At 41.5% G+C, this 25,782-nt stretch overlaps 1 long non-coding RNA gene across 1 annotated transcript in view; it reads left to right on the plus strand.

Annotated features, from left to right (window-relative positions):
* The window catches only part of LOC125432102, a 296,614-nt gene that overhangs the window by 28,271 nt on the left and 242,561 nt on the right, over positions 1–25,782 (plus strand). The window contains exon 2 of the long non-coding RNA XR_007244399.1: positions 9,061–9,352. This is a non-coding gene — a long non-coding RNA (uncharacterized LOC125432102). The remainder of the gene's footprint in view (positions 1–9,060; positions 9,353–25,782) is intronic.

Here is a 25,782-nt window from a genome sequence, read left to right on the forward strand (position 1 = left end):
CAATCCGGAAGCGTGCCATCAAAACGCGGCGGGAATGGGGGGGGCCTAGGGATGGCCCCTGTACCAGCAACTGGGGCCGCTTTAGCGCAGGAGCCGGGGCAGGCGCGGGGAGGCGTTGAGCTGCTAATACGGGTGGCATGGGTTGTGGCGGGGAAGGATCCTTCGCAAGGTGGCATTGCGGATCTCCCCCCTTTGGGGCCCAACCGCGCGGGACGCAGGAAGGCGTGAGCAAGCAGCAGCCCACGCGGTCCCGCCGGGTGATCGGGCTGTCGGCGGTGCTCTAGCTTCACGTCGGTGCAGCGCCTTCCCCTGTCTGCTGGGGATCTCTCTCGGCGCCGCGGCCGCTAAGTGTTTCTGCCCGCTCTGTCGGAGCCTCTCGCTCCTGCCGCCAGAAGGTCCAAGGCCGACTTCTCCCTCTCTGCCCGAGCCTTCACGATTCAGGTTGGCGCCAAGATCTTGTTTGGTGTGGTCCAAAACCATGCGGGAGCCGCTCGAGGTCTCTTTCAGGAATTGTTCTCGGAGCATTTCTTTTCTCCTCTGGCTATTTCTAGCTGCAATGCTCACGGGCGCAAACTGTTCCCTCGCTCTTGTTCCAGGAGCCTCACGCCTTCTCTTCCTCGAGCCCTATGCTCCAGCTCCCAGTCCTGTTTTGGTCTTCGCTAAAGCTGCACGCTGTTCTTCTTCCCTAACCGTCCATAGATCTTAACTCCTCAACCCCCCGCCATGGAATCCCTCGGTGGCCTCCCTGCAGTTGCCCCCCTAGAAGTCCACTTGAGGTCGGGGGTTCAGGGCACGTGGGTATCTCTCCTGCAGAAAAGCTAGTCTGGTATTGGGACCCTCCAGGTAGGTCCAAGACACTTCTATGGACTGTCGGGACTCCTCGACGGCAGTCTTGGGCTGCCAAGACCCTGCTTAAGCAGTGGTGCGCAAGTGGGGGTCCCCGGCGCATATTGGTCCATATATTTCGGGCCAACGCATTCTTGGGTATCTCCTCGTGGATGGCTGGATACCCCATTTCTCTCGAATAGCAATGCATCACCGGGTTTAAATCCACATGGTGGCGGGTGGTGATGTGTTTCTCTATGGGAGCACGCATCCATTGATACTCCTCCACCAGGGATCGGAAGAATTCCTGACGATGCACCTCGAGATCGCTCACACAAACCGGTGGCGTCGAAGCTATCAGTGGGGGCTTCCTCCATCTGCTCTTGTAGTTGAGAAGGGCTACGGCACTGCTGAGCCGAGGCCTGAGAGTGGGTCACCAGGGAAGCTTGGTTCCATGGCTCCTCAACAGGGACCATCGAATGGGTGGTAGAGAGGGAGCCTCCTCTATGGGGCTACTGCAGTCTCCCTCGTACCTATTGTTCCCCGGACTCTTGAATGACAATCTCTGCATGTTGAAGAACACCAGAGATTCACAGAGTGGTTGAGTGTAGAGGCTCAAACTCATACCAAACTTGGGGTTGGATTTGTGAGTTCTCGATAATGTAAGGCAACTCAAGGACTTGAAACAAAACGACTTAGGACAGCTCTTATTTATTCCATAAACTTCAATGATCACAATACACGGCATGGTGAACTGGGTTCCCTCCTTGGCTAGGAATCGCTGCTTTTACAGACGGTAGAGCACTGCCCCTCCCCCCCTTGTATAGTTCCTAAGCCATAGTTTCACACAGGAAAAGCTTAAAGTGAGTTTCCTAAAACAGACATGATAAGTATAAACATAGCAAGGTCACTACTCCGGCAGCAAGCTCCAGTACAAAGAATGTGCTGCATGACTCTAGTCATGGAGGATCGCACTAACCCCCACCCTTACAGTAGATCCGGAAGCTTCAGTGTCACGGTGCTTTACCCCCTGTTTCTGATTCCCCACGGCTCCCCGGTTCTTCCTGGGAATTGAGGCTGGGCCGGTGCATTATGCCTCAGCTGTTTCCGCACGAGCCCAGGGCTTTTCCATTTGCACCACAAGCTCTTCTGCAATCTCTTCCACGCATGCATGGACAACTTCTGTTTCCCACGCTCTGATTTCGACTGATTCTCCCATTCCTCCACTCACTTTCACTAGTTTCGTTTTAATTGACTCTGAACCCAAAACTCCTTTTGTGTTAATAAAAAACATGGCTTTCGTTGCAGTGGGGAAAAAACAGAGGGAGAAACCATGGTTTTTAGATGGGGTGCTGGGGAGGGCGCCGATCCTCTCAAATGCACACAGATTTTAGACAGAGGCGTGTGTGTGCAGGGCACCGATCCTCTCAAATGCACACAGATTTTAGACAGAGGTCTGTGTGTGCAGGGCACTGATCCTCTCAAATGCACACGGATTTTAGACAGAGGTGGGCGGGCTGTGCAGGGCGCCAATTCTGTCAAACACCCTGCACCTGTTGATTGGTGGGGTGGGCCAGAGCAATGAGATGGGAAAAATGGCTCTGGTTCTGCTGCCGTGATGTTTTCATGGCAACAGAAGCACACAGAGGCAAGTGGAGTCACATGGGGCATTTCAAAAGAATCTCCAATTTGGCAGTTTTTGAAAGCCACAGGGGAAAAGGGAAAACAGTGGTGCAATGCAGAGGTAGACCCAGTGCAGCTGAGGACCATGAAGAATTCCAGGCTGCACTGTGGTATTCCCATGCTAACAACAGTACAATTTAGTCATGCAAAAACAGCCCAGGTTAATTAAAGGTACAGTAGCCTTGATATGCTCTCAATAGTTGTATACATTGGGAAGCTGGACTTTTCGTTGCATTTTAAGCTCTGAAAATTTTTGTAAATAAAGTCCTTAAAAAGATCAGAGAAAATACTGGAATATAAGGCATTGCCAAAGATGTGGCCTGAATTCTCTGTTAAACCGATGTTAGCCTTTGGGGCAGTTTCCTATAATTCTGGGGATGGGGAATTAGGTTTGTTGATATAAACCTACCCCATATCACTTCCTCAAAGTGAATATATAGTACTGTGCATAAAATTAGTTGACTGTCGGTTTGCTGTTCTGAGAAAATTGTATTGGAGTTTTAGCAGAAATCAGAGATCTCTGGAACAAAAGTGAAAGAGAACAATAATTTTATTTAATTTGGGAAAGTTCAGCAGGCATAGCCTTCCAAACACAAACATGAAATACCTGGCTGAGACACTTAAATGCTTAGATGCTTAGGCGACATTACAGCTTCTGTAAGATTCTGTAAGTACATGCTCATTTATTAGAACCATAGAGACTTTCTGCAGTATACCCTCTCTGAATGGTATTTATTCAGCCTGTTATCTTTCAGGTAGTTTTCTGTCAGGTTTCCTCAGTCTAAACACCTGATCAGACCCTCTCACATTTGGAGTTCTAATCTGACCAGTCTGCCCTCTCCCTGAGAGAAAGACTTCAGCTTTCATTGGATTGCTCCCACTAAAGACAGGCTTAAACAGTCACTCAGGCACCCACTTGCTGGGAAGCTAGAACTCCAATGCCTGAGGCATATCTGGAACCCTCAGCTGCTGAACTATCCTCAAAGCTTCAATCAGCCCTCTCAAAGGTAATTGGATCTATGCTTGTGGCCCTCTAGGGCAGTGAACTCCACAATTCAATTCCTCATTGATTAAAGTATTTTGTTTTGTTTGTTCTGAACTTAATTCCCAATAATGTCATTGGGTGCCCTCAAGTTCTAGTCTTATGGGAGAGTTTCTGCTATCTATTTTTTATACACCACATATAATTTTATAAACTTCTGCCATGGTTCTCCTTAATCATCTTTTCCCCCTTAGACTTGAAAGGTCCGCTCTCCAGGTATTACAGGTATCTGATCTTCTTTTGCCCCCCTTTTCCAGTTCTGCAATGTCTTTTTTGAGATACAGTGACAATGCACTATATTCCAAATGAAGTTGGGCATTACAATATTGCGATTTATTTTCAATATCTTTCCTAATGACTTTAAGCCTGGAGTTTTCCCTTTACACTGCTGCCATGAAATAGATGGACATTTTCATTGTGCTCCCCACAACAATCTCAAGACCTCTTTCAATTTAATGAATAAAAGAAGTTTGTACCTAATTTGGATTTTGTTCCTTTCCTTTTCTCAGTTAAAGATGCCAGGAGGTTTGAACATATTGGATTGATTGAATATAAAAGGAAAGGGAAACTTGGATACAGTAAACACTACTCTTGCTGTCTTACAAAATAAAAACCAATGTCATAAAAACAACATGAGAATTAACAATATTAGAACAAGATTGCTATCCTGTGCAGAATTACTGCAGTGTTTTTTGCCATCAAGTCACACCTGACTTACAGTGACCCCACAGGTTTTTCAAGGCAAGAGACATTTGGAGATGCCATTGCCTTCCTCTGCATCATAACTCTGATATTTTTTGGTCTCCCACTCAAATTCTAGCCAGGGTCAGGGTTCAGAGTGTGTGACTGGCCCACGGTCACCCAGCAAGTTTCCATGGTGCATCTAGTCCAACACCTCAACCAATACAATAATTCTTTTTAATTAACCGTGTTTATTAGTGCCTATTAAGGAATATTGTCAAGCACAACTTCAGCACTGTACAACAAACATATAGCCCATTGTTACAGGGCTTGTGATATGAATGTTCATCATATGCTGTTAAGTTTACCATGCTGGTACAAAGACTTTCTCCCAGTTGCCTCTTGCTCTTGGGTTGGTTCTAGCCAGCTTTTTTATTCAATCTCACCCAACCCTCCTTATTAATATAGTACCCATCCAACATGGTTTTTGTATGTACAGGTTTCATGAGCTTCATCCCAGCTTTTTTGGGAGACTGCACTCTACAGCCACTGGTATAAAGCCAAGTTCAGATACTGTAGCCCTTCATTATTTTCTCAGCTTCAGCTGGTTTAAGTTACTTTCACTTATGTAAGAGAAAAATCATTCGAGCTATTAAAATGTTTGTCATGTTTATTAGAAATATAATCCTAATTGCTGCTCTAGAGTAAAGTCTGATTGCATTGCCAGGGATGAGGGATTTGCTTTTTTCTGTTCTAAAGCCAACACTGGCTTTAACTCATCTTTATAAACTATGCTAATTTGGTGTTCATGCATGTCAAGAAAAGTTTTAAGCATCTATTCTGGTAATCCATCCTACCCTCAAGAGCAACTTCACAATCCTTTTCATGGCTTATAAAGTTTATAAAGTTTTCATCTGGCAACATAAACTGTAACAGGAAATACTGAAAATGATTTACACAATAATCTTAATTTTTCTTCTTCACTCATTTCAATCTAATATCCCTCTGCATTAAAGAAAGCACTGTGAAAACTCATTCATATTTTTAAAAACTGCTTTTGGTATGAATTTTGTGTTTATATGACCTTTGAAAATTCCATTGAGATTTGTCACTATATCAGATTTACAGAGGGCAACAGGGTTGTCAACTTGGTTGGGAAATTCCTGTAGTTTTTCTGAGTAAAATCTGGGAAGGAGAGGGTTTGGGGAAGGGAGGGATCTCAGCAGGGTGTTGTGTAATAGAGTGTACCCTCCAAAGCAGTGGTTTTCTCCAGGAGAAGGGATCTCTGAAGTCTGGAAATATGTTGTAATTTCAGGAGATGTCCATGAGAATGGCAGCCTTAGGGGGCACAGAACTATTGACCAAACCTATTTTGAAATAAACAAATAAAAATGTAACTCCACAAATGGCTTTAGGTGGAAGTTCTTTCTTTCTTTCTTTCTTTCTTTCTTTCTTTCTTTCTTTCTTTCTTTCTTTCTTTCTTTCTTTCTTTCTTTCTTTCTTTCTTTCTTTCTTTCTTTGGTCACAGGCTTTAGCAAAAAAAAATCAGTAGAATTCAGATTCAGCTTTTTCAGGCATCCAAATTATTGGAATTATTCCAAATTATCTCCCCTCCCTGGCCTCACCGTATTCCAAATATCATTAGATCCCAGAAACTAAGCAGGATCTACCCTGGCAAGTATTTGAATGGGTGAATACCAGGGTTGTGACATGGAGGCAGGAAATGGCAAACCATTTCTGAATTTCTCTTGCCTTAAAAAACCCCACCAGGAGGTCACCATCTGACAGATGTTACTTGATGGCAAAAAAAAAGAGCCGAGAGAGAGAGAGAGAGAGAGAGAGAGAGAGAGAGAGAGAGAGAGAGAGAGAGAGAGAGAGAATTGGCCAAGTCATATGCAAGTTACAGTTACATCCAATACTAATTTTTATGAGTATTAGGAAGGGTTATCTTCCTGTTAAGTAAATATAGTATTGAACCGTCATACCATGGATGATCCTGTGGGTACTCATTTTCTGAATAATGACATCACAGAAGCATTGCTGATGGAGTAAAATGATATCTTCATTCTGTCAAGAAGGTTGAAGGCTGACTGTGACAGGGTGCTTCTACCTTTATTCTAAAGACCTAGACCAGTACATCTGACTTGCAACTTCTTATTAACCTTACATGTGTACTGGCTGGAAGCTTAGGTAGAATATCAAGGGCCTTGTGTCTTACCATCAACAGTAACACACACTCTGCTAAGCTGATAAATCTTTTGAATATCTCCTGCTGCTTCCTATGGGCATCATGCAGCTAAATCCTTGTATGTTACTTTCAAATATATATTCATGAAGAATGGATTGTCCTCTCTGATCCCTGCTTCCAGCCGCTGACATTTTAGGTGAGGTTGGAAGCAATTAAAAAAACAGTGTCCCTGGGGAGGGGTTTGCACGGCCTTGCAACCTCCCCTGAGGTGCTGGGCCGCTGATTCCAAAACAGCGGTGAAACAGCAGATTCTGAAACAGCGGCTATTTCGGAAACAGCGGCTTCCAACCGCTGCCGTGTGAACGGCAGCAGCTGGAGGCCCCATTTCCCCCCTTTCACGAATGCCTTACCATCCCTCTGACCTTCCAGTGCGTCGCCCAGGCCAGGGGACGCACCCCCCTGCCCTGTGTGACAGCTCTGGAGTCACAGGGCAGGGGGGTGCGTCCCCTGGCCTGTGCGACGCGTCAGAAGGTCGGAGGGATGGTAAGGCGTTCGGGGGATGACGCAGCCTCCACGCAGGTTCAAGCTGCAGTCTTCCTAGTGCCTCTACCGGACCGTCCCGGCATTTAACAGTCTGGGGTAAGCGCCAGCGCTGTTTACGCCTCGACGCACCCCCCGCTAACGCAATAGCTACATGCAGAAACGGCCACAGATTCAGGAAACATGCAAAAGCAAGTTTATAGCCTCCTGTGGTTTGTTGTTAACATGCGATAGCAATCAAAACTTGTGAGTGCAAGCAAGTTTTCAAATTGTTCATGTTTTAATAGGGAAATGTGTGTTCAGCTATTATCAGCATTTTCCTGAAATATGAAATCTGAAATATAATCTAGCAAGCTGGAAAATGGATAACAACAAAAATATGGAGAAGATAGAGCTAGCTGGTGGTTGTTTTTTTAAAAGAACATTGCTTAAAAAAGGTCTTATAAACATGCCTTTCACCTGTGTTCCACATATTTACATATAAACCAGTCTTCAAAGTTGCAATAAAAGCATGATAATATTGCCTTTTTGTTACCATCATTTTCTCCCTAGCAATGAATGTATGTATGCATGCACAGACTTTCTCTCTCTCTGTATGCTGGAAAATCATGCCTTTTCATTCTACTCTGTCAGTGGTCATAACAGCTACTTTGTTCATGAATATGTAAATTGCATGCATAAAACCACAAAAATTAGCATGACAGCTCTTCTCTCTACCTTGCGTCTACTCCAAATGTGATGAATAATATACAATAATAGCTGAAAAGTGATGATTTAAGCTTTAGATTGGAAGAGTGGTTTTCGGGACTGCTACAAGGGAAGCTGTTAATGAGAAAACATGTAAGATGATATTGTCTGTGCTAATTCTCAGACATATTCTGAGAATATAATTCAGGAACATTTGTGGAGGTACTTGGGGTCTGTCCTAACTGTCTATCCTTTGCTAGCTTGAAGCATATTTCATTTCCAGTTTCTCTGGGAATGGCTACAATTTAAAAATGGGGGAAAGGATGGAGAGGGAAAACCCAGCATAACTGACAAAATTTATTAATAAATAAAGGCTTAGAAAGCAGGTACCGTGTTTTCTCCACGTATTCTTCATGCATTTAGTTCAAGAATTGGAGTGAGGAAAGACGAAGCAGCTCCAGTGGGGGAAGGGGGAAGGAAGAAAAATCATAAGCAATTGATGCATTTTTATATGTTAAATAACCGAGCATGTCTGTGCAGTTTTATTATACAAAGTCAATGCTCCGCATTTGGGACAATAGTACTGCAGCTCGTACACAGTAATTAGGCTGATGTAATTATAGAAAAAACAAATGGGGACACCTCTGCTGATGGCTTTTTGGATTAAAATATTAAAGCGGACGCATATTCCAATGCACAGTAAATGAACCTGAACTGCTGTAACGGGCTAGAAGGACAGTGTGGCCAGTTGCACCTATTGTGTCATTGCTGTAGAAAGGAGCTTACTGATTGGCCACTGTCTACAGCACATAATACTGACTGGTTATAAAAGACTTGTCTCGGGGAAAGCCTGTAGGTACTCCATTGTCTGGCAAAGTTGATATCACTGCATTCTTTTTCCCCCACAGAGAGTCAGACAGCTGAACAGTAAAAGCTGTACAGATCTCCTCCCATCCCCACTTTCTCTTGCCACACAGCAATTTTTTTTGTTTGGTTTCACAGCCCTGTTTCAGTTTGCATACTTAACCAGAATACTAATTAAGATCCCTTGTCTTAAATAGAAAAATTACACAGACGCAAAGAGAAAACTGGCAATTTAGCTTTTTTTTAACGGAAAAAATGTCCAAAGGGTTGGGACTCTGCCAAGCAATCGGTTGGGGTCCTTAGAACGAAAGGAAGAATTTTGAAACCAAGGTAATCAAAGAACCATCCTGTTTGCTGCTTTTTTATTACTGTCTTTTTTTCAAAGAAAGCTATTCTCCTTTCCTGTAGGTTATCTTACGTATTTCAGAAAGTTTCAAGTGACATAATTTCAAAGTATACAAACCAGCTGCAATCAAGGGTTATTAATCCTTCTTAGGATGTAATTTGGTGAAAGAACTGCTATTAAAAGAATGTCTTTTCTGTATTATAGACGGATCTAACAACGTAGTCTGGGCTCCGTGCCAAAGGCTGGTATTTCACAGCAGCGACCGCCTTACAGATGAGCTGTGGGAAGCAGGAGGGAGAATCTCTTAGGGTGCCACTACTATGGAGACACAGCTGGGCTGAACAAGATTTACTTCCTTCGACAACAAGAGAAGCAGCAAAGTGTCTGGTTCAAGCGCTGCCCAAGCAGGCAGTAACCAGAAGAGCTAGCAGCCAATCCGGCCATGCTGCGCTGTTCGAAACCAGCTCTACATCTCAGCCAATCAGTGACGTCACTGGTGAGAAACTCATTTACATCATGCAGTAATGAACTTTATTTAATGTATCCTTTTCTTCCCCTCCTCCCTGAGATTAGGTAGCTCAATTAATTATTCTGCCAGCATAATTTGAATCACTATGCAAAATGGTGGCTTCATTTTCACAAATGCTGTGCGGGTTTTTTTTTTTAACTCTCTGTTGTCTCAGAAGGGAAGTGTTGATAATTGTGGGCACTATTTTTTTTGTCTCACAAAGCTGTTTTAAATAGCTTTTCTGCACTAATAAGCAGCATACCTTTTAAAAAATGCTTTATCTTGTGTGTGTTCTTCGTTCCCCACCCCACACCCAGTTTCCTCCCTTATAATGCTCTTTCAAGATTTGTGTAGGTAATGTAAGGTAAAAGGTAGCTGGAGCTTACGATGCCTACATCTTCAGTAGCAATTGTTACTTAAGCATTTCTTTAAATGCTTCCAGACTTCTCTTGCTGCAAAATCTATTTACATGCTATTCTTTCTCTTACCAGCATCTATCACATCTGAGCAAAGTTCGGCTCTTTAATTTTCTGCCACTTTTCAGCCAAGATGTCATTTTATTAATGAATAGGATTGAGGTCATTTCTGAACAAATTTCATTCCTACTCCTTCTACCCCCACACAATGCACCTGATTAGCATCCCTTTTGCTAGAATAACTGAATACAAGAGCCACTGTGAAAGGAAGTTAAAATGAGAGCTTGCTTGAGGCTTTGGGGCATTTTGAGCAAAGGGATATATAGACTCTGTAGTTGGTTATAGTTTTTTGTGTTCAACACTTGCATATTAATACCTGAAACAATAGCTTTTTGCCTAAGGGAGACTTTTTTGGTAGGAAGTAGACAATGGTTCTAAATACCTCATTTCTTCTTTCTTTCTCCCTCCTTTCATTTTTACATATTGTTTAATGAACAGTGCTTCTTTATAAAGGAGAAAGCCAACAATGTGTCAAACATGTGCGTTTAGGGTTTTTTTTGTAGAAAAAGTAATTTGTTTTGCAAATGACTTAAAAACGCCAGAATACTGTGGAATGTAAAGATTTTAAACCACATTATTGAATGAGGCAAGTTTTGTTCTACAGTATCCTAATAGTTAGAATAGGATCACATAGGAGGTGAATTCAATAATTGTCTTATTGAATTATAGCTCTCAGGCATCACTAAGAAGCACAAGTTTATTTCAAACTAAAAATACTTTAGGAACCAGGCTTTAATGTGTTTGTGTGTGCAATATATGTAACATACATACACACAGAGAGACAGACAGACAGACAGATAGATCACACACAACTGTAATTAATTTATAACATTTTTCTATAACCATCCATATAGTAATTTTGGATGTAAAAATGCAGAGGATTTTTATGCTAAAACGATGGCTCTTTCAATGCATGATGGATTTAATCATGCCATCATCAGTATTCAGGGTGCGCCTGTCCTTATTCAGCCACTGGCTCCCCCGATGTAGATCCTGTAATGTGAATCATGCGTAATAATATATTATCCTACTGGGGGCCTTCTTTCAGTAGGAGAGTAGTTTTATATATTCAGCTATGAGAGAACTCTTGGCTTTGTGCCAAGCCATTATTCACATAAGCAATCAAGATAGTCTTCCTTAAGGAATAACATCTGTACAATTGCATGTGCCAGAAATTTGCAACCTCTTCTGTGTTATAAATTAGACTTTCTTGGAACATTGAATACTTGCAAATATGAAAAAGATAAGGCATTCGTCAAAAGTGGATTGTGTATGCCACATGGTGAAAGCCCAAAAACAGAGTGGATGATGGTGGCAGAGGGACTGAAAATAAAACTGGTGGTTGTTACTTGCCTCAGTCTTAACATTTCATCCTTAAGCTGTGCATATGCCAAATATTTATACTTTTTGAAGTGAAAAGTGTTTTCTGTTGACAGAGAGATTTTCCAGATAATATGCCTATGCAGTGTGGCCCATTGGGAACTGAGGGTAAATTTTAAGAAGTTTCAAAGTACCAATTGCTTAAGTCAGTAGATCCAGCATGATATTTCAGTACAAACTGAAGCAGGAGGGCAAATGGCAAAGGCACTGAAAAGTTTCAGCTTGAAGAAAATAACATGTATTTGACCAGTTCCTAACAATTTAAAGTAGAAGATTTTGTTATGCCAACGAAGTATTCTCTAAGGCTAAGCCATTTTACCCAAAGACCAATCCTGTTTAAGTACAAAATTGTTCTGCCCAATCTTCTTTTAGTAGACTTGTGATCACATAGTTTAAAACTTGAAAGCATGGTGATCAGATAACAAAACAGCTTTCCAAAAATGTTGTTTAAGCAGGGAGGCATTACAGTGCCTGCAAAAAGTCTGGACTATCTTTTCAATTACCTTCCTTCCTCTAAATTTTTAAATAAAAATGAAGAAATTTAGACTTTTACAAATGATGTTTATGTTCAAATTTATGTTCAAAATATATTGAGTTACTGCTTTCCTGCCTACCAACTGTAGTAGGTTTTGCTTAATAGGAAGAAATATAATAAAACATTAAAACAGCAACAACTTGTATGCAGTATATTCTTTTCCATTTGTTCATTCTTCTCATTTATTAGTTTCCTTTAAAAGTACCTTTACTTCTCTTTTTGGATAATAGTTTGTCTGCAAGAGGCCAGATCATCAGACTCTTCCAGTATACATGTTCCTTTTCTGAGGAAGAACATGAAAGAAAAAGCAGTTGATTCTATGTTATCTTTCCCTGTAAAGCACACCTGCTTTTTTAAAAAAAATGGCACTTAATTGTCAGAGAAGTTTAAGAATATTTTAAAATCATATATGGTCTGTTCATTTCAATAAGCAGCCACAGAAGTTCTCACACTTGAAAGTTCCCTTCCCTTCTTTCTCTCACTTTCCTTTCCTTCTAACTTATATATATTGTGATTTCCATTCTTGAAAAATTACAGTCTTTTGTGATATCCAAACTGAATGAAATCACAAACTGCAGCTTGTTCTCTTGCCTGTGTGTCATGTGTGTCATGTTGTGTGTCATGTGTGTCGTGTGTCATGTGTCATGTTGTAGCTGACTTGTGGTAACTTCTTAGAATTTTAAAGGCAAGAGAGTGTCATTTCTTTCCTCTGCACAGTTAGCCTGGTACTTATCTGATAAGCCTGAGGCCCCTTCCACACACGCAAAATAATGCGTTTTCAAACCGCTTTCACAACTGTTTGCAAATGGATTTTGCCATTCTGCACAGCTTCAAAGAGCACTGAAAGCAGTTTGAAAGTGCATTATTCTGCATGTGCGGAATGAGCCTGATATTGTGTGATTGCTGGGGTGGAATCCAACCATAATCAAAGGTTCTAAGAAGTCAGACGCCAATTCCTGGGGAGTGCAAACAGAGCATGCTAATAGGGAAGTTTTGTGTGGGAGTGTCGTGGAGAAGTTTGAAGAGAAGCATGGGTCAATAGGAGGACATACATTACATAAAGTGATTGTGTGCGGGCAATTTGGGGACAAAAAAGTCAGGGTGCTGCACATTTCTTCTTGGAACAGGATTGTCTAAAGCTCACACACTTACCTTGTTATCCTTTAATGCTTTAATGAACTAAACAAGCTAGGAAGATAGCCATCAGGAGAGGCTATTAAGTGTTTTACAAAGTATGCCACATGGGAATATACAATTCTTATTGTAGCCAGGACCCAAACCATATATAGTTTTAAGTGACAGCACTTTGAATTGGGCCCAGAAACAACTGAGAAACAGTGTAAACAAGAACTGAGTGATATGGTCCCCATAACCCACTCCAGCCAGCATCTTAGCTGTGGCATTTTGTACCAACTGAAGTTTCCCAACTCTTTCCAAGGGCAGTCCCATATAGAGTATATTGCATCAATCTAATTTAGATATTATAAGACATATACCACAGCGACAAGCTCTTTGCTATCCAAGAAAGGCCACAGCTGGCTAACCAGTCAGTGTTGCTAAGTGACACTTGTGACCACAGCCACCACATGCTTATTCAGCAAGAGACCTGCATCCCTGAATACCTCCAAGCTTCATGGGAACTGTAAGCCCATCCAGAACAGGAGACACCAAAACCCAGAACTGCCTTTAGGCATTTGTTTAGAGTTTCTACAGACTTCCTGGTATTTAGTAGAAGTGTGAGATTGTGCTGTGACATCAGCATATTGGTCACAACCCAGCCCAGCTCTCTGAATGTCCTCAGCCAGAGGCTTCATATAGCTGTTGAAAAGCATAGGAAATCTAATGGAACTTTGAAAAATTTGTAAGCCAAATGCAATGGAGTTGAGCGTATGTAATAGCTATTGTATGTGATAGTGAAAAATATCATGATATACTTCATGATATTTTTCGCTGCCACATACCATCTTTAAAATATTTTGTAACCAGTTCTCCTTTAAAGTTTGGCAGGCAGTAAATCTGATGTTTTGGACCATAATATTTCCCATTGTTGAAAGAATATCTATTCTTGAAAGTTTTGCAATAGTTTTTTGTTGAAAATGTGAAGAATGGATCATTTTTTCATATGTGGTGAACTTGTAAAAAAATTTAAAAATATTGAGTGGAAGTTCATGAGAAAATGCAAAAAGTATTGAACATCAAATTTCTGTTTGCTTCTAAGACAATGTTATTGGGTATCCTTCCTGATAATTTTCCAAAGAAACTTAAAGAACTATGCTTGCTTGTGTCTGCAAATGGCAGCCAGAATAACAGTGGAAAGCCGAAAGAAGTCCGAACACAGACATTTGAGAGGAAAAAGTAAGTGAATGTGCTACAACAGCTAAACTAGTGAATCTTGTAAGTAGACAGTCAAAACATGAGTTTGATGAGAAGTGGGGATTGTATTTTTATATGTTGTTGAATCACAGCCCCATTTACAAGTTCAGGTGGCCAGCTGCAATGCCTCCCTGCCACCAAGGAGTCTCCATAGTATGCAATAGGTTTACATCACCCAAAAATGTAACATATGTCACACTTTGCAGATACTGGTGTAATGCGACGGATGGCTGTGAGGGAGTCATCCAATGTTGACTTCTCCCCTGCCCACATTCCCACCCCTGCTATGCCACAGCGGTAGAGGTTCAGGGACACTGCCACAGTGTTCGCTGCCACTGCATTCTGTGCCATATCATACCACCAGGGAGGGCAGTGGCAGCTGCACAGTGGCAGTTTTGCTCCTCCACCAGCATAAGAGCCCTGGAGAGGGTGAGCCAACTGGCATAGCCACCCTGCCACTTCCATGAGTAGATTCTGCCCCCCACCTTTGGATAGACCTCTCAATTACTTAAAAAATAGTAATGCCAATTGAGATTCAAATTAGATTTGAAAGGAACTACCGGTAAATGGATAGGTTAATATGTTAATAGTCAAGGCTATAAGTAATAGTTTATTTGATACATACCAGTGGCTGTTCATTAAATACTTAAATAGCAGATAAAATAAGATGGAAAGTTCTCTCTCAAATTTGCATCATGTCTATATTTTATTGAACATTAAGATCCATTTTATTGTGATTTTGTTTGTTATATGTTTTGATGCTTTTTCTATAATTGTCTGTTTTGGTTTGTGTTTATATATGGATAAAATCAATAAAAATAGTTTTAAAAACAAAGGGAAATAGACAGATTAAGTATTGGTCCATTAATAGGTACTTGTTTGCAGTACCTATTGTGAAAGGACCCTCCATCTGCAAAAACTCTGAAACCCACAATTAGGATGCAACATCAGGGAGAGGTCTTCACCTCTGAATCTCATTTGTTGGCCTTCCAGAGCAACTAGTTGTTCACTGTGTAGGATGGGTTACTGAACAGATGAAACACTCATCTGATTCTTCTTGTGTTCCTTCCATAAGTAGAGTTGTGTTCTCTTTGCTTAGGATCCAACTCAATTTTATTTCCTCTGAACAGCCCAAACAGCCTTCATCCAACTTACTTGAATGGAGCCACTTAAATTGGAACAAGTACCCTTGGGCTGAAGGAAGGCATCAACATTTTCTTAGTGAAGAAGTAGGACTGAGGCTTCTGTCTTGATTTTAGTTGGAAACCTAGGAGCTATCTAGTGATAATTTTAAAATTAGCAAACCAAAATTGCTACTTAGTGTTCAATTCTCCTGTGCGTAAACATTACTCAAGATTCTTTATTTTGGTGTTACATTCTCCTTTCTCATACCACACATGGGAGTGACATGTATATTCTTATTCTTAAATATACATGTTATTTTTGAATCAATAAAAGGATTTTTACATTAATTGCATAGATGACATGCACTGTGTGCGAAAATATCAAGCAAATTGAATATAAAATTATATAAGTAAATAAGAAAAACAAATCTTCAAAACCAACAGTGAACAGTGGAAAACTGACAAAAAAACCCCTCTTTGAACAAATATAGAAATAAAAATAAATAATGACTTTTCCTATTCTGGGGTCATGTGTGTGTGTGTGTGTGTGTGTGTTTTGGTTTCCATTGCATGGCTTTAAACCCTACCCTGAAACTTATGTATGTTTGCAATTCTTTTGTATCTTTTTCAGACCTGCTATTTTAACTGTCCAGCTTCAGATCTGTATTTATTTATTCAAAAATATTTTTATCTCACCTTATTTCCTTGGACTCAAGATCTTCTTTCCTGGCTTTGATACAGAATCAGTGAGAGGCCCTGATTCAAACTGAGACAATAGCAGTGAGGAATTTAACACTTTCCCAAGTATTATTTTTCTGATTTTAATCAGATTCTTAGAGTGTAGTCTGGCTTATATTAGAAGCAGAAATGCAATATAGAAAACCTGGTGTGTTTCTTGCAGAAGAGAAAATAGCAGATCGGGGAGGGGGGAACTGTTGAGAAAACAATCAATGGAATGGATTATTTTCCTCTCCATTTGCAATAGGACCTGACACAATTTAGGACACATGAAGCTCCTACTTTAAAAAAAACACCCTTAGGCCGTTTCAGCATGCCCAAAAACAGCGCCCTAGGGATGGAAAAACCACCATCCCTGGGGCGCTGTTCGCACAGCTGGTCCTGCTGCATTGCAGCAGTGCTTTTGAAACTCGCTCAGGGAGTGAGTTTTTCCAAAAGTGGCGTCTTTCTGCCGGCGTAGTGCGAACCGCACCAGCATGAGGGCACTGCTTTTTGCTCCTCTGGTGTTTGTGAGGCACTTACTGTTCCTTCCTGTGCAGCTCTGGATGGCTGAAAAGACACTCCCACACTGCCCTCTGGGGTTGGAGAGTAGCGTGGGCGTGCCTTTCCTGCCGTCCAGAGCTGCACAGGAAGGAAAGGTAAGTGCCTCGCAAACATCCTGGGCAGCTCCATGCGGAGCCACCCCTGCAGGCAGTGTCAGCATCAGGACTGCCCACACAGGACTGTGTGAGCGGTCTCGATGCTTCACCAGCTTTATTTTAGCCGGTGGGAAGCCGCTGCTCTGGCTGGGCAGAAACGGCTTCAGAATACTATTTGTTTCTATCTCCATGATACCTCCATATATAGATCAGAACGTGAACCTCAAACTTTACTTCATACTTTAGTATGCAAATCCCTGAAGCAGCTAACATTTCTAAGCTTCCAGTGAAATGTCTGTTAAATTTTGTAGAGTAATTAGCCCTGGATACTAATGATCATAGAAGCACTCCTGACTGTGTGGATGTAAGTGGCATTTTAGGAGCCTGAGTTGCACTTGTAAAGACAAACAGAAGAAAATTATCTAATGTAGCAATGGTAGCCATATCAACATATGTTTCTTTGCCTTCAGTTTGGTAGATGTTGGCCAGGAAAATTTAAATGTCAGCTGTTTGGAAACACATTTTTATGGTTAATAGACCAAACTAGTCTAATCAATAAATTAACCAACTAACATTTAGATAGGACTTCCTCACATATGGTGGCTTTTCATATTATTAACAACTATCAGCAAAGCCCATTGCAGGGAAATTCAGTGGGCCCTAGCAAAGGATGGGGAAGGAAGCATTTTCTCCTGCAATGGGCATTATTGAGGTGGTAGTGGGCCTCTTCTCCCAATGTGATGTTTCCCAGCTAAGTGCTCCTAGTCTTAGGTTTGGAGGTAGGAGAGGTTGGAAAGATGTGGCTTGGAGTAGGTGTGAAGGTGAGAATTGGGGGAAGGTGGAACGAAGTGGCTTCAAGTGGGGGGAGGTTGGAAGAGTGAGGGTTCTGACGGAGGAGGATGGCAAGGTGAGACTAGAGTGGGAGAATGGTTTAAAGGTAAGGTTTTGGGTGGGGGAAGGGTAGAAAGGTGTGGCTAGGTGTGGGGGAGAGTTGGAAGGTGAGTATTGGAGTGGGGGAAGGTTTGAAGGTTAGTATTAGGGTGGGGAGGGGGAAGGTGTGACTTGTGGTACGAGAAGAGTTGGAAGGTATGGCTAGGGTGGGGGAGGGTTAGAAGGTGTGTATTGGGGAGGGAGAAGGTTGGAAGGTGAGTATTGGGATACAGGAGTGTTGGAAGGTGATTATTAGGATGACAGAGGGTTTAAAGATTAATATGGGGGTGGGGGAGGGTGGCAAGGTGAGGCTTGAGGTGGGGGAGTATCCTGGGGTAGCAGAGGATGGAATTGAGATGGTTGTGGTGAGGGAAGGTGGAAGAACTTTGCTGGGTCAATGGAATAGCAGACACCAAGATGCCACTGCTCCAGGCTGGGCTAAGTGTTGGGGGTGAGGGGAAGGCTTCTAGGAGCCTGCTGGGGGTGAGGGGAGGTGGAAGGGTTTTGCCAGAACTATGGGTCAGCTGTTCCATGGCCGGGCTGGGTGTTGGGGATGGGGGGTGCAGAAGGGTTATGCTGGGCTTTCAGAACAGCTGTTCCATGGGCCCAGGCTGGCTGTTGGAGTAGGGCTTTTGGGGAACTGCAGGTGGTAGAGTGGGAGGGCTTTGCCTGGCCTGTGGAGCAGCTGTTTCACAGGCCCAGGCTGGCTGTTGGGAGTGTGGGGGGAGGCACGAGGGCTACTGAGGCCCCACAGAGCAGCAGTGCCAAGGGGTCGCTTCTCTGCGGACAGGAGAGGATCAAATGTCAGCCACCAGTGATTTCCAGGTACAAAATGGGAATGTTTTGACATTTGCACAAGCAAATGTAATAACAGCTCTGTTCATGTTACAATGAAGACACATAAAATCTGAACACTTGATTTCTATATATATGTGTGATTCTCATTCAGTGGATGAATAGCTGAATGTGTAAATGAAACTGTGGATCTATTCAGCATGGTGCTGATCCCCAATTTCATTTGTAAAGTGAATATATATTAGCTCTTACTTACAAACAGTGGAACGGAGAGCTAGTGTGAAACACAAATGAGTGTGTATACAGTATAATTTGTGAATGGGTCTTCCGTGATTGTACTTTTGGCAGCCAAGTTATCCTGTAGTCGTGTACTATTAAAATCACATTTCTTGTGGGGTTATAAACAAACAGGCATATGATTAAACCTTGGCAACTCTATTTGTACATGTTTGCTTAAAATTTAGGAGGATTTGGGGGAAAGTGCTGACAAGAATCTGTGTTTATTCTGCTATGCTTGCAGTATAAAGTGAATTTGTGCAAGTCAGTTTGAAAGGACTTTCTTAAACTTTTGCATATTGGAAATTTTACTTTACTCTGGAATGATCTATTCAACTTATATGTCCCTATGGAAGTATGTTAAACTGACAATGTAACATTTATATTGTAAATGCCACCTAAGACTATGTTACTATTGGTAGCAGAATTTCATGACTTTGGTAATCTGTTGCTGTTTAGTAATAAAATTTATTTCCACATGGAGTCATTGGACAGCAACATGGTCTGCCAATCAGTTAAATATTTTCCTGTAAAATACTTTCAATATTTGTGATGCTGTCAGTTATTATTAGACTGTGGCTTTCTACAATTTAAAAAAAATTATGGCAATATTAAAAGTGGATTTTTTCTTACAATGCAAACAGTTTTAAGATCCAAATGACTGTTGTAAACAGACAGTACAGTACATGTCCATTTCACAATGCTCAAAGTGAAAAAACCTTTCTTAACAGAATTTATCTTATTATTATTATTAATTTATTAATTATTATTATTATTTATTAGATTTAATGAACCATCCACCCCTGAAGGTCTCTGGGTGGTGTGCAACAAAACAACAACTAGAACAATAGTACACAATAAATAATTAATAAATTAAATTAATTAAAATGCATAACTTAAAACTCAGTAGAATATAGCAGCATTACATATCCAGTAGAAATGATGATGGTGGCGCCCAATGCCAAGGCTGGGAGGGGACAGACAATACCGAATAGATGTTATATTGGCAATGCCAATGATGGTACGGCACACAACATGGGAGCATCTGAGGAGGAGAATCCGTGGCCGGCCTCCCCAAAGGCCTGGTGGAACAATTTGGTTTTACAGGCCCTGTGGAATTCACTAAGATCTCACAGGGCCCACACAGCTGATGGAAGTGTGTTCCACCAGGCAGGGACCAGGGCCATAAAAGCCCTGGCCTGGGTAGAGGCCAGCTGCATCATGGAGGGGCCGGGGACCATCAGTAAGTCACCCGGGACATGTTGGGTGAGATGGTCCCAAAGGTATGAGGGCCCCAAGCCACGAAGGGCCTTAAAGGTTAACACCAACACCTTGAAAACGATCCGGAATTCCACTGGAAGCTAAATGACTGTCAGATGTTAGAAAAACTGTGACAATATCCACTGTCAAACTAAAGAACTGAGTAAGGTGATCTAGAAACCATAGCTTGGATCCAGTGAAAGATTCATACTGTTTTGGGTTGGGGGGGGGGGTTGTTTGCCAATTTCCTTATCTTTTGCTGAGTCTTCCCTGCTGTTCCTGGGAACTTACTATGCCTAAGAATGGGGAGAGGCTTCTGGGAATAAAGGACCTTATAAAAATTCATTTCCACAATATGCATCACTTTGTAATTTGTAGCTCCAACCCAATGATGTTAGTTTAATCACATCTCCACCCTTGATATTTTAAAAAACAAAACAGACTGCCTTAGGCATAATCATACACACTGTGGTATAAATTGTATCTAACCCAAGTTAGTTATCAGAATACAGATGGTCTAACAAACCATATTTTTTGTTAGCAACAAACCATGATTTTAAAGTACCGTTAGATTTTAAGCTGATTTGTTAAACCCTGTCATAGAAATCGAAATAAAGTAAAAATAATAACTGGCTTATCATGATGTATGACTTCTTATGAAACAGTTTGATTATTAAGAGGCCTCCACTTATAGCTTTCTGACTACAGAGGTTGTAGAATTGGGACGTTTATAGATTAGGAGGTAGCAAGAAGCAAATGAGACAAGAAGTATGCATAAACTGGCTTTTTTCAGCTACATCTGCTGCACCAATTGGATTTTGTTATACCTACCAATGTTTTAACAAACTATGTTTGTCATGCTGTATGGGTGCAGCCAATGATAAATAAGGGTTGTATTCATTGAAACCTTTTGAGTTATTGCCTGTTGGAGCTCTGGTTTCATGTACACTTTAATTTAAAGTGAATTGGAAGTAGTTAGAACATGCAATTCCTGCATTAAAAACATTGGCTTGCAGGGCACAGGAAGATGTATTCACAAAGCATTTATTGAAAAGAGCCACTCTGTGAATTTCTGAACTGTCACAGAATGCATATAAACCCTCTAACTGCAAAGGATGGAAGGTCCCAGACACAAGAAGCTATGTGTCATTGGTGGGATAATGTGTAGAAATTTGAGGAAGCAGTACTGCAGTGGTTAGCAGTTAGGCTGAATATATCAATGGTGTGTGTTCATGAGTATACAAACGCAAAGGATAAGTGGCTTGTGTGGGAGTAAAATATGGGAATGGTCCTCCAAGGTAGAAAAATAATCTACAGTCTTTCCCTAGCATATGAGAAACATAGGCTATTTATATTCCTACATTTTTACACTGGACAATTCTTAACATCAATTTGCTAAAAAGATTTTTCTTCATCCAAATACACACTGTTAGTTCTTCTGCTCCTACAGTATTCCGTCCATGCAGCTTTTGAGAATTAGGAAGGAATATGGAACAGTGGCAGTGGAGATGTTGACCACTTAGGCACGTGAGGTCTCCTCATTGAGTGTACGTTTCATTCAGGTTGGATTCTTAGTTTCACATACATTTTCTTCTCTTCAGAGTCACCATGCTTTCAAATCAGAGAATCCCTACAGTTTCTGAAACCAGTTAAAGTGTTACTTTTTCTCTCCCTGTGCAGAGAAACAGAAAGAGATCACTGTGTATTAAGTTTTTTGGTGTATTAATTTTTTTCTTGCTACTACCTACCTTTCCCCAACCCACACAACAGCATTTTCTCCCAGTCTTCAGGCCACCATTTCAAAATGATCAGAAGTAGGGGTAGGGAAAAAAACTATCATTATTTTGTTGGGGTTGGATTTATTAAACCTGGAAAGTTTTGAAAAATTAAAAAACCTCCAGATTTGTAGTTTTCGAGTTTTTCTTTAAGTCTTTGGCTTATCTAATCCAAACCCACCAAATACTCCTGCTCCTGGACTTCACATAGGTCTGGAGACAGAAGACAGTGCCACCTGCTTCCTCGGAGATCCACTGGATTCTGGAAGCAGATGCACAGTTCAGTGCTGGGTCTGGCCAGACCAAGCCCAGTATTGAGCTGCGGGCCTGTCTATGTTCAACTTTATACTGCTGGCTCTGTATCTGAAGTGCACATGACTTTCATGTTGGCCTAGTGCACAGCGGAAGGACTAGGTGCCAACTCACCCTTGCTAGAACAGGAGGTAACTGCTTGCAGTATAAGAAAAAGAAACACTCAGACAGTAGATTTAGTTCCAACAGGAATACTTTATCTCTTGTTTCTCAAAGGAACAAAAATAACAATAACTATCCACTCTCTACTCTGACAACAATCTGAGCCCGAACCTGAAGGTGAAGGAGAGGTACTGAATTGGGTATGCAGTCTTCTTATATAGTTTTGTCCAGCAAATCATTAGCTAGATGATCTAATCATCCTGGCCTGTGACCTTTTCACTTCTGCTGACTGTTACATGCCAATCACTGCAGACCCAGACAGAGAGGTTGAGACCTTTACCATTCTGCTGAATGTTACATGCCAGTCACTCCAGACCCAGAGAGAGAGACTCCGCCCTTTACAATTCTGCTCACTATTACATTCCAGTCATTCCTAGACCAGCATATGACCACCTTGCAATTTTCAATATCCTGACACCCCTTCTCATATCTGGTTGGAATGTTGCCTCATTACATAATATTTACAAACAAAATAATTACAAACAAAAGTCATTCACATTATTTACACTCATTACATAGTTAGTACATAGTCAGTACACAGAGTTACTTATTTCACTCACTTTGTACAGAGTCCTTGCCAATTGTACATCTGCTAAACCCAAACCAAACACCAAGTCATTATGTTTTTGTATTGGTAATGGCTTTGTTAAGATGTCGGCTATGTTTGCAGATGATTCACAGTACTGCAACTTAATCATATTTGACTGTATCAGTTGTTTTACATTTTGGAATTTCACAGCTACATGTTTCGTGCGACTTTTAAGGTTTTCCTTCTCTGCCATGGCTATACATCTCTGGGAGTCTTCAAAACTGTTATAGGTTGTTCCACATTTCTCACCCAGGTCTTTTAGCAACTGCATAACCCATTGTAGCTCATTGCATGCCTCATTAAGAGCCGCATACTCTGCCTCAGCCCAGTTGAAGTGGCAACCGTTGTTTGTTTCGAGATCTCCAACAAATCCGGATGGCTGCCATATTGCATATAATAACCACTCACTGACTTACATCCTGAGTCCTCTGCAAATGAGCTGTCCGCGATACACCACTAAGTCCTTGTTGTTTTGGTTAGAAAGAAGTGTAAACCATAGTTAGCAGTTCCCTTCAAGTAACGAATTACTCTTTTAGCCCCTGCCAGTCTTTCTCAGTAGGTTTTTGCAAACTGTTCTACTGCCAATAAACCTACAGCAAAAGCTATGTCTGGTCTTGTCCAGTTAGCAATGTACAGCAGGCTGCCAATTAAGGAGCGATATAGGTCTTGCCTTTCAAATGCTTTGCTGTTATCTTGCTTACAAAAATCAGCCACCATTGGGGTTTGTGCCACTTTGGCATCTTGCAGACCAGCTTTTGTATGACACCCTCTATCTTTTGTTTTTGTGTGAGAAACACATCCCCTTCGTCAGCTTTACTGACTTGAATAGCCAGGTATTGCTTTATATACCCCGTCTTTTTCAGCTTAAAGTGTTTACTCAACTCGAGGTGTAAAGTTGTTTGATTTGGTTGTTGTCTGTTTTGCAACCACACAGAGATCATCAACATAAATCATCAAAATGATACATTCATCACCAGTACCTCTGAAAAGGGTATATATACAGGCATCGCCACACTTTGGTCAAATTTCATTTCACATAATGCTTTGTGTATGCACCTGTTTAACATCTGGCTGACTGTTTCCATCCGGTACAAACTTTGTTGAGCTTATAAACTTTATCAACTTGTTCATGCTCATAACCTGGTGCTTGCTTCATGTATATGGTCTCTTGCAAATCTGCATTTAAATAAGCTGTTTCAAAATCAAAGTGCCTCATTTTAAAGATCTCTTTGCTCAGCCAAGAGCAATCACTAATCATGGATTCTGCCTTTGCAGTGGGTGCATAAGTCTGATCATAACTGTCAAACTTTGTTTGAGAAGCCTTAATCATGACTAATCTTGCTATATTTGCAAAGTCCCATGAACCCTTAGGTTTACGCCTGTATACCCATCTTGCACCTATGATCGACTTATCAGTAGGTTTATCAACAATGTTAAACACTTTTAAGTTCACCAAGGGATTCAAACTCATTGTCCCTTAGCCTGATTCCATTTTCCTGTTCCTCAGGTGGACGATTCAACATATCATGAAACCTTGTGGTTCTGTCCCTAATTGGCACACTCTCACTTCTTGTACCATAAACCTTTTTGGTGGTATGCCTTTATTTACTCTTTCGATCTCGTGGTATAGCTATTTCTCCAGTTTGCTCAACCCCTCCTCTCCTGGCTTCCTTCCTGATCACTATCACTGTTCTGTTGTTGCTTAATTTCCGGAGCAGATGTGTGACCTTGAACAGGAGTGGGGTTAATGTGCTGTCACTAGGTACTGTGTCATGGCTTACTGGTGGTAAGAACACTTCAGAGTTTTGATGCACATGTTCCCAACCTGTATGCTTTTCAAAGTTGGCACTGCGTGAGATAGCAATTCTTCCATGACCCAATGAAAATCTATAGCCTTTTGTATTCTGCTTATCACAAAGAAACTGCCAGTCTCTGCCATTTCTTTATCACCCTACATTACTGTCTGGGAATGAGGACGTTAGCAAAACTCCCAAATATTCTAAGGTGTTTCAGGGAAGGCCTTTGCCAAACATTCTGAAAAATGGTGTTTCATTGATACTTGAACTCCACAACCTGTTTATTACATGTGTGGCAGCTAAGACTAGCCTCTCTCCCCAAATGGAATGGAACCTTGGCATCATTTATCATGCAAATCCCGCATTGTTTGAAGAATGCTCTAGTCTCCTCTCAGCCAGCATGCATTTTCAGCCGGGCTGAACGGATTTGTTCTCCTGTGGCTAATACCTTTCTGTGTCAGCCATGTTTTGGAATTTTGTCCCCATGAACTCACCGCCTCTGTCAGATTGCAGGCAAGCCACCTTGTGAGGGAACCTCCACGCTCAATCATTGAGACCCATTCCTTAAACCTTTGTAAAGGCTTCATCCTTAGATTTCAACAACAAGCAGTAAGAATATCTGCTATAATCATCTTAATCAGCAGAAATATATATGATGCACCCCTTGGCTTGATTGGAAAGGACCAGCTAAGTCTGCATGGACTAGTTCAAATGGTATTTCCATTTGTATGTAGCCCTTTTTTGGGATTGGATAGGATTTCACCTTAACCCCACTACAGACTGAACAGTCTAGGAATGCTTTGCAAGGCTTTACACTCAAATCACATACTTTTGCCAACTGCTTGATGGTGGCAAAACTTGCATGTCCTAGGACTCTGTGAAGATAGTGCACACAATCATCATGCATAGGCTTATTAGCTAGACTTGGAAACATTCATTACATTTTCATTTTGCCCTTTATCAGTCATAACATACATTTTGTCGCCAGGAGTGTACCTTTTGCACACTCTATGCTTCATTTTGCCCTACTGTACAACCCTGTCTATCAAATATAGTTTTGTACCCTTGTTCAGCTAAACTTGGGACTCAACAAACGAAATCCAGTCCAGGAATACACAACACATTTTGCAACTTTTTTACCTAGGCATGGTATGTAGGCAGTTCCTTGCAGCGTAACAGCAGCTGGTGATCCATCGGGCTGCTGACATGCTTCACACTTGCCTTGGACTCCTCAGTCAATAGGTGATGAGCATTCTGAC

The sequence above is a fragment of the Sphaerodactylus townsendi genome, linkage group LG04, assembly GCF_021028975.2.
Source record: "Sphaerodactylus townsendi isolate TG3544 linkage group LG04, MPM_Stown_v2.3, whole genome shotgun sequence".
NCBI lineage: Eukaryota > Metazoa > Chordata > Lepidosauria > Squamata > Sphaerodactylidae > Sphaerodactylus > Sphaerodactylus townsendi.